Consider the following 16,583-nt stretch of genomic DNA (forward strand, 5'->3'; position numbering starts at 1 on the left):
CAACCCGCGAAGGAAACAGCGTCACGCGCGATTCATGCCCTGACCTTACAATCGTCAAGAACATCCATAACGCTACTTGGACGAATCTCGGAGAGAGCTTAGGAAGCGACCACTACATCATAAGCACGTCTATCACCTCCGCAAACATTCGCCGCACCCTGGGAACAGCCAAAATCACGGACTGGACTAAATACCGTGCACAGCCCCGTCCCGAAAGACCCCATTCAATCAATCAGCGAACGGAGTGAACAGATTCGGAAAGCACACAAGGAGGCCACCACCGAAGTACAATGCACACCCGATAATCCGGCGGTCGATCATCACCTTCTCAAGTTGTGGCAGACCCGACGGACTCTGGTTCGCAGATGGAAACGCCAACGCCTCAATCGTCCCCTGAGACTCCGCATAGCACAGATCACGGCAGAAGCACAAGAGTATGCACAACACCTCTCTCAACAGAATTGGCAGGAATTTTGCGAGTCACTACGCGGCACGCTGGGGACCTCCCGCACCTCGGCGATCCTCCGCAGCCTCGTCGATCCGCAAACATCGCGGTCTGCTACAAACCGTACACTCAAGAAAATCGCCCATCTGTACCCCGGAGACGACGCGGCCCTCCTCACCGCCCTCAAAACCAAATACATCGGCACACCGCATCCTCCCAGCAAAATCTCGTACACGGGAGACCCAAATGAGAGGCTGGACGCCCCGATCACTACTGCCGAGGTTTACGCCGCAGCTCGATCTGCCGCACGCAACACGGCAGCTGGCGCGGACAAGATCACCAATGGGATGATTCGAAACCTGGGCAAGTCGCAGATCGAGGTCCTCATTACCTACATAAATGACACCCTATGGGAGGCGGGAGAACTCCCTGCAGAGTGGAAACACTCCGAAATCGTTACTATCCCAAAACCTGGCAAACCACCAAGCCTGGAAGCCTTACGACCCATCTCCCTCACCTCATGCCTGGGCAAACTATACGAGTGCGTTATCCAGACCCGCCTCCAAAATCACATAGAGGACAACAACCTCTTTCCGCCCACTATGATCGGCTTCAGGAAAGGTCTTTCTGCACAAGACGCTTTCCTCCTTCTCAAGGAAGAAGTACTCAGTAACATCCCGAGAGGCGGCGAGCACCTCATCATGGCACTTGATCTGAAAGGCGCTTTTGACGTTTCTCACGACGCCATCTTGAAAGTGCTCAACGCCCTCGATTGCGGACCCAAGACCTTCAACTAAATTAAAAACTTTCTCAGCAACCACACGGCTACGATTGGCATGGGAGATGTCCGCTCTGGCATAGAGCAAACACACAACAAGGGCACTTTCCAAGGCTCTATCATCTCTCCTCTCCTCTTCAATATAGCTATGATCGGCATGGCAAAAGCACTCGATGCTATTGAAGGCATCGGCTATACTGTCTACGCCGATGATATTACCACCCTACACCCTACAAGAGGCAGTCACTAGCGTAGAAAGACAAGCAGCAAACTGCGGCCTCCGCTGCGCACCCGACAAGTCCGAAATTATCCGCATTCAGGGCTATGCCTACAAATCTCCCGGCGACATCAAGATTTACCTCGAAGGCATGAAAATAAAGGAAGTCCCTCTTATCCGCATCCTGGGCCTCTGGTTTCAGAACGACAGGAAAGCCAACCACACGTCACAGCGTCTCCGGACAACTGCCCTCCAGATCTCCCGCATGATTCGGTGCATCACCCGCAACCGAAAAGGCATGAGAGAGGAGGATAAAATTCGACTGATACAGGCTCTAGTTATGAGCCGCCTGTCATACGGTCTCCCATTCCTGCCACTTCTGGGGAATGAGCGAGACAAAGCTGACGCCATCATCCGTGCCGCCTACAAACATGCGATAGGCCTCCCGATGTACACGGCCAGCTGCCACCTGGAGGACCTGGGACTGACCAACACAATTGAAGAAATTCTAGAAGCCGTCCCAGCATCGCAAAAGGAACGCCTCCTCACCACCAAAGCTGGACGTGCAATCTTGGAAAGAGTGGGTACCCCGGCTGACATACCCGCCGTCCAGGACAACCGAGACCTACCCTCAACTCAACAAACTCGCGTGTATGTATCCTCACTCCCGAAGAACATGAACTAGGACCCACAGAAGGGACGACGATAGGCGCGAGTGGGCGGACTATCTGCGCCGCACACATCGACAGGCACGAAATGCTGTATACGTCGACGCAGCCATGCACCCCGATTCTACAAACGCGGTGGCGGTCGTCTTGGGCACCAATTTCAAGGAAATCGCCAACGCCTCCCTACGAAACTGCTCTCCCACATTAGCAGAAACTGCTGCAATCGGCCTCGCCATCCAGCACGGCGATGCTACGGGAAATGACCTAAAAATTGTTACCGACTCCCAGTCGGCGTGTCGGCTCTGCCTCTCTGGCAGACACTCCGTCGCTCCCATTCTGACTACCCCACAAGTTCAAAATTCCACATGCAAGCACCAAATCACTCGGACTCCTGGGCACGAGGGGCTCGAGGGAAACGAGGCCGCGGACAGTCTAGCTCGAGGATACACTAACCTCCCCGACCTCACTCCGATGGATGGATGGATGGATGGATGGATACGGCTGAACCCTTTGCATCGGGCGGTTGCTCAAGCCACCTAGCCATGTCTTGTGAAATTTTACTCCTGTCTTGCTATTAGCCACCAATCAGATACCCTTCGCTTGGTTACTTCTAACTTCTTAAATCCACTTTCCCTTCACTATCCCTAAACCCCAATGCCTTGGGTAAGTCAGCCCCGCTGCTTTCCACTGTAGGGTGAAGCCCTTTACAGAAAAGTATCAAGTGTTCAGCCGTTTCCTCCTCCTCTCCACACGCAATGCACAAAGTGTCTATCTCCTGGTACCTGGTCTTAGTCCGCAAAACTCCAGTCCTGGCGTCAAACAACAAAGAGCTTCCCCTACAATTATCATAGATATTTTCTTTGACAATTTCCTGTTTAAAGGTCCGGTATGTTCCCAGTGCCGATTTCGTCAGCATCCCTGTTTTCCACAGAGCTCTCTCTGTTTCTTTAATCTTTTTCTTAACCGATAATTGCTGATTTGCCCCCTTACTGCTGTCCAGATATTTGCTTGCCAATTTTCTAGTTCGCTTTCTCCCCTCTACATACGGCGAGCGCCCCCTCCTTCTCCGAACACAAAGGTAAGTCTATCCCCCACCACACCATAAGCGAACGGCCTCTGGCGACAACTACGGACGAACACCTTTCCTAACCTGCACAAGTACCACATCATCTTCCCCGACAGATATGACAGCATCTGCCCCTGGTGTGGCGGAATTCCAACAACATACCATGTAACATGGGGCTGCTCCGGTCCCAAGCCCCCCGAACTAGACAAACATCACTCCGAGGAACAGTGGGAGTCTGCCCTGCTCAGCTCTGACTTGGCGACGCAGCGAAAGCTGATATCCCAAGCAAGAGCAACTGCGGTGGACATTGGGGTCCTGAAATAAGGACTCCACCCAAAATCTGTATTTTCGCCTCTCTATCCTACCTTTTTGTGAACAAATGTTTTCTACAGGCAGCTGGTGCCCAGAGAGTAACCTAAGAGGCAGGTGCGCAGCCTTGGTCACGTGACCTTGCGGCGTCGTCACAACCTGCCCACCTTGGCATATGGCAGTTAAATTAATGATTGGTAGCTCGGGAACAGCAACCTGTGTCGCATAAGGCCCACCGCTGGGAGCACCTGCCATCGCAGAGCAGTGGCGCATCGCTTAACCGCTGCATAACTGCGCCAGGAGCGGTATGAGGACTCCCAGGGATCTATGAATGTAGAGAATGACCTTCTGCATATATGGCAATTCACCCAGTACGCCATCGCGCCTTATGGGGAGCTTAAGTGTCTCCTCCAATTTTTTAAGCTATACCACTGCACTTCGTATGAGCGAGCCCTCAGGCGTGTGCTGCGGTTCACCTCCTGGATTACTTCACCAGACAATCGGACGCTACTCAGGTGTTCTCCGTCAATCCACACGAGTCGCTGTTCCCAATCCAACCCTTCCAATACCTGCTGCCAGCATGCGGGTTCTGTCACTCATCCTGCGGATTGCGAACGTAGTACATTTTCTGCCCACGCGACCACCTTCGGCAGTCAAGCGCGACTCTCGCCACTGGCGTTTTCGGCGTCGCGTCTTTTTCAGAAATAGGAATTAGTGCCCTCTCCCGCACAATGCCACTGCGAGTCCCAGGAACGGCTCTCTCAGCTAACCGCTCACAGGGGTTGTTCTCGCTCATGTTTGCAACCGGGTTCTTCCAAAAGCACTGGCGAAATCGAGGACGTCGCAGCGGCGTCGAAGAGCGCAGCCGCCTGATTACGCGCGCCCTTTGGCGAGCGGGTTGTAACAGGTTGCAGGCCGGCTATTTTGGTCGCGCGCGCAGGTTTTCTCGCTGGTCAGCCGCGGGGAGAGGAGGAGAGCGGCGCACCAAAATAGCGGCGGCGCCCCACCATCTCGGGGGGCCACGGGGGGACGTTGTCCCAGTTCCCGCGCGCTCTTCCTGGTTCGCTCGGGGCGACCCGCTGACTGGCTCTGACGTCACGCGCCCTCCCTCCCCCCGCGTGACGTCACACGCGGCCGCACTGCCCGACCAACACCCTCTGGCGGGGCCAGGCGGCGTTCCGGGGGGACACGCTGCCGAGGGCGCGCCACGGCGCCGACTCGCTGTTGATTTATTGTTAGAAGCCATCGGCGGATACGCGAGATTAGATACGAAAGGAGCCGGCCATTGTCGACTCACTATGCCCACGTTGCGCAGACGCCACGCATAGCCTTACCCGCGTCTCATTGATAGCCCCTGCAAGCACGCTTTTCACGGGATGGAGAAAGCAGGAAATTAGGCATATACAGAAGCTACATTATATACAGCAACGTTATTAGCAATTTCGAGAAGATGGTTGAAGGGGCAGAGGAAATTCGTACCGTAGCCAAAAGAGTTGCGTAACTAATGACATAGATAGCGGCCTTGAGGAAATGGAAACCACCGGTGGCAACAAGTGAGGAAGTAATGAAAGCCTCAAAAGCAGTGCAGAGGAGGAAAACGGCGGGTGAGAATCACGTTGGCTGCCCCTCTGTTGATGAACGACGGATATAGTGTGTCTGAAAAACTTGCAATCTTGCATACACGATGCCTCGTCACCTCAAGTATACCAGAAGGATGGAAGAATGCTAACTTCAAACGAACCCGCAAATGATGATGTCAGAGACTTGAAAAATTCTGTCCCAGTAAACTTACTGTCCGTTGCTTTCGAGATATTTACAGTGGTAATTGCTGACAAGATTAGAGCAACGATATATTTCTGTCAACCAACGGGATGTGGCTGATTTCTGAGGGCATTCGACAGTATGCAGCTAATCATGTTAAAAGGAATTGTACAGAATATAGCCAGTTTCTACATTAGCCTTCTTGTATTATGGCAGAGCATTTTATTCAGCACATATATCAGCTGCATTCATGCAGACATTGCGCAACCAGGGTGTGTAAGAAGCCAGTGTATATATACTGGAAAATATTCACAGGCACCGCATGGCGAGTACTCTATACAGGAAGAGCTAGTCGATACGGAAAGGGTGTTAGGCAAGGGGTCACGCAGTTTCACTGTTCGCTCAGAGATTCACAGGATGACAGTATTCAGAGGATGGGATTTGGAAGAACCTCAGAAACTGTAGGCTTAAAACTCACTGCAAAGGAAACTAATGTTGAACACTGCGGTAAGGGAACAACAACCGCAATAGGCAGTTTTAGTGTAGCGTACGCATAGATATACAAGGGGATAGCGCACGATTAAACATAGCATGCTTTCTAATGCGCATGCGCCAAGCCCTATTTCAAACCGAGCATTAAAGGGCAACTATAGAGGTTTTTTTTTAACATTTTGAGTTGATAGTCACATCAGATTCCTTAGAGTCGCCTCTCTCTCTTCAGGTACGAAAAACCGTTTTTCAAAATACCGAGAAGCGTCTTAAAAGAGGAGAAAGCTGGAAACCAAGACCGAAATTGGATTTTGGCCAAACTACGACATTACCACAGACCAACAAATGACGTTACGGATACTATCACAAAACCTATACCCTGTCCGCGTTGATTGGCTTAACGGGGGCTGTGACATCTTGGGTCACTATTTAAATGTCTGAAATTTCCAAACACAATCACGAAATTTTGTCCTTGGTAGCAAACGCAGAGCGAATATCAACAAGCGTTCAAACTTTGACGTCACACACGCAAGGCTGCCCGTAGACTCTGCCCCAACTGAGGGCACGAGGGAGATTTTAAAATTCGTTCTCGCTGCATGAAAAACGCCGCCCGGATTTGGCACAAAGAACCACAAAGCTGCGCAGAATGTACCGTGGAAGTTTCAGTGCAATCCTTAGACGTAGAAAAACACGCCGGAGTTACGCTAAAATAGCTTATCATGGCGGTGAGCGCTAGCGACGCGCTTCAAAGCAGGACCCCTCGCTTCGGAGTGGATTACTCAGCGCGTTCAATGGCCATAAATAGGACACCGGACTTTCGCTTCGACTCATCTCGCCTATAGCAATAATGTCTGAGCGATAGCTTCGCGCTGTTTTTTTTTTTTCCGAGTGAAGATTTTGCCGTTAGGCCTAACGAGGAGCGTCGAGGTTTTAACAAAAATGGTTGCCTTTCTGAAAACCAGATGGCGATACTATGGCTGAAGTTATCGTTGCGTCTCAGAATGAATCTTCCGGCACCGACCATGTCTAAAACGTTTGACGTTTCGGAACCCGCACGTCAACTAACGTTTTCAACATGGTCAGTGACAGAAGGACCGAAGATTCATTCTACTAAGCTATTCAGGCACGTATCAAAGGAGACAAAGCAGTGGGGGGGGGGGGGGGGGGGGGGGGGGGTGCTGAATGGCCCTAGTGCTTAATTGGGTATGTAATACCCGCGTTCCCCTATAGACGTTCCCCGCATACCTCCTGCCGCATGCGGGCAGAGGTATGGCGAAAACAGTGTCCTCTGCAAACGGTTTGAGTGGCTGCTTGTCGTTTCTCGTTCGCAGCCACAAACTTGACCGGATTTTTAGGCGCTCCGGTGCCACGGAGATGACACAAACTTTCCTCGCTGTCCTCTTTTTTTTTTTTTTAGCGCAAGGGACTGCTCCCTTAGGTTCCCTCTGGCAGGTTTTCAACGAAATGTCAGAAATAGAAAAAAAATGTTCCCGCTTTGAACCCTCATGATCAAGACATGCACTCGGGAGGGGGGGGGGTGATTTTTATCTCCATAAAATTCAATCGTATCACCATCGAAGGAAGGAACATAGGACTAATTTGAGTTGTATGATGTTGATGGGCCATTTTGTGAGGCAAACAAGAACAACAACTTATGACGAAATTCAAATGTGCATTCTCAGGACCTTCCAAGAATAACACATCGATCCCCTCGGTTGCTGAGCGCTTGCTGGCGGCTTGCCACGAGCATTGGCAGCCTTCATCACCACGCTGGATCATCATAATCACCATCGCCATCCTGCCGTCATTGTCCGAAATGGGCAGCGCGCATCACCGTGGCCCGCTACGACACGCCGTCGACGAGCGTGGTCATATAGCATCTAGCTGGTCCCTACCGATATGATTTCATGCACTTGCGCGCAAAACATGATGGGCTAGTAGCCGGCAGGCACGAGACCTCGCAGGACCAGTAAGCACGCCGAGCCAAAAATGAAATGAATGCAGAAAAGAAATAAAAGGCGAGTCCGCAAATCTGATGAAGTTGTTTGCAGGAAACCCGCGAGTCAGACGCAGAAAGCGGTGCTGGCGTTTTCCGCAACCCCGCGATTGGCGGTCCTGGCTCCCCAAAAGCGAGCTGCGACAGTCGCACAATGCCGGACAGTCGGCCAGGCTGTCCACAGTGGGTATTTACAAGTTTGGGCGCCTTGCGCAGACGGGCTTCCCATGAGCTTGGCAAGCAGCTGTTCCAGAACGTATAGCATCGAAAGTGACCGGAGATGTGACGCCTTGCTCCGACTGCCAGGAGCATGTGGGCCATTGCGGAAAGTGAGCTGCTCGGCAAGGCCGCTGTGCGGCGATGCACGCGTCCGCCGCAGTCGCCGTGCAGTTGTCAGCAGCACAGCACCAGGCGCAGCAGCTGGTTACGTTCCAAGCGGTTACGTTCCGCTAGCGCCCACGGACCTCCTCACCCAGGGGGGAAACTGCACTGCGAACCGGAAGTGGTGGCCATTCGCGCCAGAGAAAAGCTGACGCAACCGCCGCCGACACTGGCGCTATTTTGGGCGCCCCCTCCGCGCGCAAGCTGTGCGTCTGCTTTGCCGCCCGTGTGGTCGCGATGTGTCCAACGTCGCTTCGAGATAACCGCCGTGATTGTCAGAGAGGTTCACGCAGGAGGAAGGCTGTCGAAGGACCGCAACAACTTTTAAGCCACCGGCGCTGCTTGGGAACAAACTAAAAATGGCAAAAGCAAAAAAAAAACGAAAGCGAAGCCAGGAAAACGTCCGCACGCACTGAGACGTGTGTAGATGCCACGCAACATCAGCCAGGAGGCGCTCCAAGAGTAAGTGATACGAGCCCTGTCTGGCGGAAATCTCATTTCACGGTCGCGACGTCCTTGTTGAGTTCTGCAACAGCTGTTGTGCGTCGGTATAATCACAACTCAGACTTGATCATCACTGAAACCTAACAAAGTGAAATATTCCAATTATACGCCAAATGATCACAGCACTGCTACACTCCTCGGGACAATCGAGCAGTCCGGCAAGCGAAGCTGCACGTCGTTCGGTGTCCCAAGTCCAACTGATCCTCGTCACGAAAGATCAAAAACACATATACAGTCGAACCTCGTTATAACTAAATAATGGGTGTAACGAAGGAATGACGATTCCCCTCGGAAGCTCGGTCAACACGGGCTATAACGAAGTAACCGCCGGGTCCCCTCAACTTCGTTATAACGAGTTTCAACTGTACACCATTCGTGGTGCTTCCCGGGCTCCAAAGACCGCGCTCTCCCAAAGCGCCTATACCTCCCCCCCCCCCCCCCCCCCCCTTGCCCCTCTTCCGGGCAGGCAATGCATGGTCCAAAACCACAGCGTCGCTCAGACGCCAGAGCGCGAGCCGCGGAACGCACCCTTTCCCGGTGACCTCCGCGTGAAGGTGGCACAGGCACAGATCGCAGGCCGCTCGTTCGATCGCACGGAACTATGGAATGCGCGAAGCGCCCGACAGCCACCCGCGGAGATAAAACTCAAAACGACGTTAACAAACACAAGTGGGGCACGCACGTGTTCGCTGGGTGCATCGCAGAGTCTCAACGGTCTTCGTCGTCTGCTATAGTCGGATACAACTCAAGAACGAAGCGGCTTTTCCTCGTCAATTAGGACACTCTTCCAGCCAATGGCCTCGGCCGATTCTCATGAGCCTGCTAGCGTGACAATGCAGGAAGTTGCAGATAAACGGGGATATAGTCCCCTCCCTGAATTATCACGCGCAGGCTCATGAGAATCGGCCGACGCCCCTGGCTGGAAGGGGGTCCTTAGACTAGTTAAAGCCGCTTCGTATCTTGAGTTGTATCCGACTATGATTTGACCGATGTTATTCGCAAGGCCGGCTCGTGTGTGGAGCTAGCTGTGTACCGTTCGCAGTGTTGCAACGGCCAACGTACGCGTGGCTCCGCTCGTTAATGGAACGCGAGCGTCACAAGCCAGGGTGAACCTGCAGCCAGCAGGTTACGCAAGCGAAGAAGGCACCGAATTAGCATAGGTCTTGGGGGAGTCCGGAGGCACCGTAGCGCGCCTGGCAGTGGCGCTCGCTTCTTCGTCGGCGGTCGAAATGAATTCGGAGCCCTGACGTTTGGCCTTTGCAATCAACATGCCGTCTTACCTGAACACTATGATAAGCCGGATAAGCGCGCTGTCAAGGAAATAGTACCGCAGGGGTTTACTAGAGTCGGACACAACTTAAGAACGCACGGCTTTTCCTCGTCAATTAATTAGGACACTCTTCCAGCCAATGGCGTCGGCCGATTCTCATGACCCGGCTAGTGTGACAAAAAAGGGAGTGGTAAATAAAAATAAAGGGGGAGGAGTGGTAGATGAAAGGGGACAATCGCTTCCCTCCATGGTGGCGGACACGCCCCTCTCTCCACTGTGGCGTTGCTCCTTGCATTATGAGGCTAGCAGGGTCATGAGAATCGGCCGACGCCATTGGCTGGAAAGGGGTCCTTTGACGGAGAAAAGCCGCTGCGTTCTTGAGTTGTATCAGAACATAGCTGGAAGTCTCGTCGTTCCTTCAGACAATTTGAGCTGCGCCCAGCCACCACTGGTACCTTCTAATGCAAGCTTAAATGGAAACTGAATAAAATGTGAAAGACCGAGATAGCACCGGATCCGATAAGCAAGTACGCATATTTCCTTTCGCGTCTAACGTCAACGAAGACGGCCTGCCATAGTCGCCCAACGTTGTTCGTCAGCGTCACCGATTGGTGCAACCACCTGTGCAGCGCTAATTAGATGTTTCAAGAGGGAAATGTGCCAACAGACAGCGAGTGCATCTGTCTGGATTATTGCTTCAAAGACAGGATACGTCATGCCGATGAGTAATTTTCGGCGTACCCGTTAAAAAGCTAGTTTGTTGGTTTAGGACCAATGTGTGTAGTCTGGGGCGTATTTTTTTTTCTACCCAAGCAGCTGTCGAAGGAACGAGAAAACACCCTATAATAATGCCCGTTGTTTTTATCGTGCAGACGTTTTTTTTTTTTCAATCGTCTCCATTTCGACTACGTGCAAACAAAAAAACGAAGCAAACAAAAAGACCTCCTCATATCGCCTCCTCTTCTCAAACGCCCCTCGGACGCTGTATTGTTTACGTTTCCTCCAGAAAACAGAGGACATAGCTGCGGGCTTCAGACGCGGCCTTTCCACTACCATCCCTATAAGCTCAATATCAATATCAGAAATGGGTAGCATTGACGATACATCCGGCATTGTCGGAGCGTTCAGAGGCGGCGGTTCTATAGAAAGGTTCATTAAAATAATTACTTTCCGTTAATTTCTAAGCAGTGCTGCATAGCTCATTACCAGGTGTCGCAACTATACCATATAGATATACCAGCTATACCGCGTAAACAAACAAATGTGGTGCCGGCAAAGACTGCAGCAGTCGGAGAGATAATGCCAGCCTATATCCGTCAGTCGTTGAACTGGTTGGTGCGAGCCGAAGTAACGTCAACAATCAATGGCATGCGGGCATATCGTTCGTGCGTTAAAGAATGACGCGGTCCCCAGGCGGCGCTGCGTCTGTTTCACTACGTCACGAGTCATGGATAGGTGGCGTGATCCACCGCCCGATTTAGAGGGTTCAGCATTGTCCATCCATATATGCGTACAGGAACGCGGGATCCCGGCTCCGTATCCATTGCGCAACCAACAATTACCCCCGACAGCCACGTGAGTCGCTACAGAAGTGAGACCATCATGACCGAATAGGCCCACTTGTAGCGACGTCGGCAGACCTCGTTTCTCGAGACATGATCGGGCAGGCGGCGGCGCCGTGAAATCCCACAGCGTGTCGTCATCGAAGCTTCTTGCTCAGCTCACTACATAGGCTTTGTGGTGTACGCTTTGGCGCAGCTTTCTCTCAGCTGATGCGCTGAACCGCTGGCGCAGCGCTGGGCCTCACATCGTGGTCTCGATCAAAAGGGATGCCAAGTAGCCCGTTCCGTAGGCACAGTGCAGAGCAGGGCGGTGCCACCCGCGCCAGCCGCCGTCGACACAACCTGTGCTGCACTCGTGGTGTCGTCGCCGGGGGTGCAGCCTTCGCGAAGTGGCCGCCGTGCGCACAGCGCGCGGAGGAGAAAGGGGAGGCGCCTGCAGGGACCCCTGGCGGCGCACACCTCTACTCGGGGCTCGCAGTCGCGGCCGGAACCGCGCGCAGGAGGATTGGTGCGCGCCACTTCTCTCACTTTGAATCGGCTGCAGGCACTGCCTGTTCACGCAGCGAGCAGTGCGCTTCGTCGCACCCGCGAAGGCGCGGCCCGGTTTCGCGACAACCTCCTCCCGACGCGAGTGCGCGATGCTGCAGCCCTCCGGAGCGCCAACTCGGACCACACGCCGGATTGCAAGTAACTGGGACACCGCCGCCGAGGACTGCTCGGCATTTCAGGGCGATCCCGCTGACGCCGCGGCGCACCCACGCCTGCTCGGCCGACGTGATCGGACAAGCGACGCTTTTTCTGGCTGAGCAAACGGCCCGTGATCGCGAGCAGCGCAGGCGCACAGGGTGGACCTCCGGTGATGCCACGCTCCGTGCGTCAGAACGCGCACCCAGCGCGAGAATTCAGGTGCGAAGCCCGTTTGTGTTTGCGCCCACCACTTACGTATATATAGCATCGCCTCGGCCCACATCGCGATTACCTTTCAACATTCCTGTTGGCCGCCCCGCGGAGCACCGGCACTGCTCCCGAGGAGCGCACACATCGTTGCAAGCCAGCGATTGCAAGCAGAGGGGGACTCGCACATCCGGGTTCCAGCAGCCAGTTTTCTCGTGCACTGCAGATCTGATGCGCTGTCTCTGAAAAACGCGGCGCGGAACAAAAACGCCGACGACGAAGAACCTGCGTCGTTGCCCCGGCATGCGGCGGCGGTCGCACAACCGACCCCATGCCGACAAGAGGGGCCGTTCTCACGTCCCTAAGGGAGAGCGGCCGGCAGTCCTTAGCGCGCACTAATAGAGCGGCTTAACCGCCGCGCACCTCCTGTGATAGATAATCGCGTGACCGCTGAGGTGATCATTTTTTTTTTTAAGCGACAACGACTCCCCAGGCCGAGCCGTGGTCCTCTGTGGCCGCAGTGAAGATAGCGCCCTCTGCGGTCGGTGTAATTCCCCACATCGCATATATGTGATTTACCGCGTGCAGATGCGTCCGCTTCCGCAGCATCATCATCAACGCAGATCAAGAGGAGAATGTGAAGTCGTGCAGGACACGTGACGCGTAGGTTAGGCAGCCGACGGTGTGACCGTCAGAAGAAGTGGTGAGGTGCAGAACTGTGCGGACGTGGAGGCGGTCGCGGCTGGAAGTTAACTGGATGTGAATGGGCTACGACTGCGTCCTGCAGCGGTGTTAAACTGCGGTCCCTAGCTGGCGCAGCCGTCGTGGCTCTCGCTGAGAAAATAAGCTCGTTACTAGGGAAAGAAGCCTGCGACGCAGTGATAACCATGCAGACGCGCATACGGAGCGGCCCAGCAGACGACGGAGGTCAGTGACCCGCCAGTGAAGGAAGAGCGGGACCCCGCGCGGCTGCACGACGCCGTGGTTGGTCTGTCCCCGCGTGTCAGGCACGGAAGGACTATTTCACGAAAGAGAGGGAATGAAACTCCTTCGGTACGTCTTACCTGGGTACACTGCAACTCGAGTTAGGAGGCGCGGCGCAAGAGATTGACTGTTGCGTCTCTTCGCGATGCCATCGAAATAACATAAGACTGCGTTACCAGTCAGTGAAAACACGCGGAACATCCCCTGTCACTCACCTCACCTGCATGCTATCGCTGGTTGTTTTTTTCACCTGCTCTTTTTGAGTAGTGTCTTCTCAAAGTCTTTCGACCTCAGACTCATCTGCCATCACATGTCATTTGCTGCATCTTTCCTATCGGACTTCATTAGTTTTTCGTGAAGGTGCCTATCTGTTGTCACGCCGCTGGCACAGTTTTTTGTTATTTTCGTAACTTGAAGCTCGCGCAACTGCACATACCCCGCTTTTATTTGTCCTGGAAAATCGTGCATTATTCGTAAAACGTGCCTACCTGTTTGGTCTTTTACGAGACTGCAGTGAAAGTAAATGTACTTAAAAAATGTTAACGCGCATATCCGTGGTGCATGCGATTTAGGTTCAACCACAATATATGTTAAAAGTCGATGCTCTTCATGCGCGAGGGATGTGCATTAATGGACGTCAGCGTCAAACTCAGCATGCGCACTAGAGACGTCCTTGAGTGATGATTCAATAGTTTACGCGGACACATGTGGACGTTCACAGCTTACATATTGGCAGAATGCGTTTTGAAAAGCGCATAGCTCACGCTCCAATATCATTATCATCCGCGTGCAGTCCACTGCAGGGCAAAGGCGTCTCCTATTGATCTTCAGAATAGGTCAATTTCCATACTGATCAATTTAATCTCGTCTGCCCACCTGCTTTCCTACCGCCTACGGCCAAGTTTCTCATATCCCATTCCCATCTACATTCCCATACCCCACACTGATCTTTATGTGGGTGTTGGCGTTTCATAGTTGCCATTGAAAACAGCTTTTCGAAGGTAGCACAGACAATGCCAGTTCCAACTGCTTCCTATTCGTCGCTCTCAGATATATATATATATATATATATATATATATATATATATATATATATATATATATATATATATATATATATATATATATATATATATATATATATATATATATATTGAAAAATGTTCCATGAAGTACAAAAGATAGGCTGTGTAAATAAATATGCTGAAACTAAACCCGGACAGGCATGGAAGTTATTTTCTGTTATCGAGTTTTCTGTTATTTGCAACGCCGTCTTGAAGTCAGTGAAGCTTTCGTGACGTAGTTGTAAACGGCGGTGCAGCACACGTCCTGTGTACGATGTCAAGAGACTCAACACGAGGTCACCGGCCCTCTGTGACGCTTGCCTCAATAGAACCCCGCGTCAGGCCACATTGAAGAGCACAAGCAAAGGCGTCAAACCAGCTGCGATGCGCAAACTTTATAAGAAGTAATAACGACAGCAACGACTGCGAACTTTCGCCGCGGAGAACGAATCAGCGGTCGGAAGGGAGCCTACGTGTCGGGGACGTTAGAAAAAACGCCACACATAAATAATGCTCGTCGGCTGGTAAGACACATGCAGTAACGAAGTCGCTGTCCCCTCGGGCAACGATGAGGCGAGACGCAATGCGGCGGCGGCGGGCACTTCCTCCCCGGCGTGAGGTAATCGTGGCCGCCAGGGGAAGGAAGTGCAGTTCCGGGTTCTTCCGCTTCCCCCGCCGCCGGAGAAAGTCGCCACGGCGGTTACGCAACGAGGCGCGGCCAACTTTCCTCCCGGGCCTTCCTCCCTCCTTCATCTCGCTCGCTTCTGGGCACGACGCCGCTGTTGAACGCCGCCACTATAACGTCCCGCGCATGCGCACGCCACTCCATTCGTGCGAGGCCGAGTCGCTGCACTTGTTCGTCCACGACCGGCGTTTGTCCGACCGACTGCGGGACATTTTTTTTTTTTTTCTCACAACATTATCAAGTTTGTCGCGACCAAGTGTCAGGTATTAAAAACGTGATGAAAGCGTTTCAGGGAGTCTTATCTCGAGAAAGGAGGTTTTGACAACGCTCGTAGAAACCAGTTTTCTGGCCTGTGCGGTGGGCGTGGGGGAGCTTAATCCTCAACTCTAAATTTACCGTGCTACGAATACAGCCCAGTGTCCGGCATGGCAGCGCCCTTCCATCTCTTTTTGAAAGGTCTACAATACTTCCCAGCATTACTGCGGTGGATGCCGGGAAATATTCAGCGCGGCGCCTTTTTCTTTCCCCCATGCAGGTAAGTTGGAGAAAGTGGATGCAGCGACCGACGAGCAAAGTACTTCGCTCTTGTTTCCACAGCTGTCAAAGAGGGAACTAGCCCTGTAGATGGGCACGCATGAATGGGTGGAACGTACGGCACCGCCAACGAATGCCTGCAGCGCTAAACTCACGGGATGCGCGACACGCAAGTGTGACTCTTGCTTTTTATGTCAAGCCCTAATGGAGCGCAATAATAAAAAAAGAAAGCAAACGAAATCTGGCATTATATCTACACATGCTGGCACAGCACCAGTCACCGCTGCATACAAGACGTTGTCTATAAAAATAGCATCGAATGCTGATATATATCAGATTCGATGGAGGAAAAATGCAAAAGCGCCCGACATTGCGGTGCAGCTCAAAGAACCCGCGAGCAGCCTATAGAGCTGTCCGCTACAGTGCACCGCATAGCTGGCGGAGTTGCTTTGGAACGTGCATGAATCAGCCTTGCGTTTTCAGATGTTGTGCGGCATTTTTAAGGAAACTTGCGCACCTAGGGTGGCAGCGAACTCAAACGGCACCTGGCATAACACGGGCGTCGTGTAGGGCTCCAGGACACTTTGCGGTGGCCCAGTCGCAACTGAGACGCTGCCTGCGTGAGCGCATTCCTCTCCCGTTGCATTTATCTTTCGGCGAACCGTAGCCTGAGCGATTTCACCGCATCCGCGGCGCGGATTAATTTAGACCGAGAGCCCACCGAGATCGAGGCGCAGCAGCCGCGCGGCAGGCCATTGACCTCGCGACCTCGTCGGCATCAGCGCCCCGGGGCACTTTCGCCTTCCGCGGGCCGGATGAACTTGGCGGTTCCCCCTGCTGCTCGGCTTTTCTTTGTTTGTATTTTTCCGCACGAGCTCGGAACGCGCTCTGAGGACTGCCCACCTTCTCGCAAAGGGCTAGCATGGTAATCAATGCGAACGCAAGCGACAGCGCGGAGGCAGACCCTCTGGTATAG

Source organism: Amblyomma americanum, chromosome 4 (assembly GCF_052857255.1).
Source record: "Amblyomma americanum isolate KBUSLIRL-KWMA chromosome 4, ASM5285725v1, whole genome shotgun sequence".
NCBI lineage: Eukaryota > Metazoa > Arthropoda > Arachnida > Ixodida > Ixodidae > Amblyomma > Amblyomma americanum.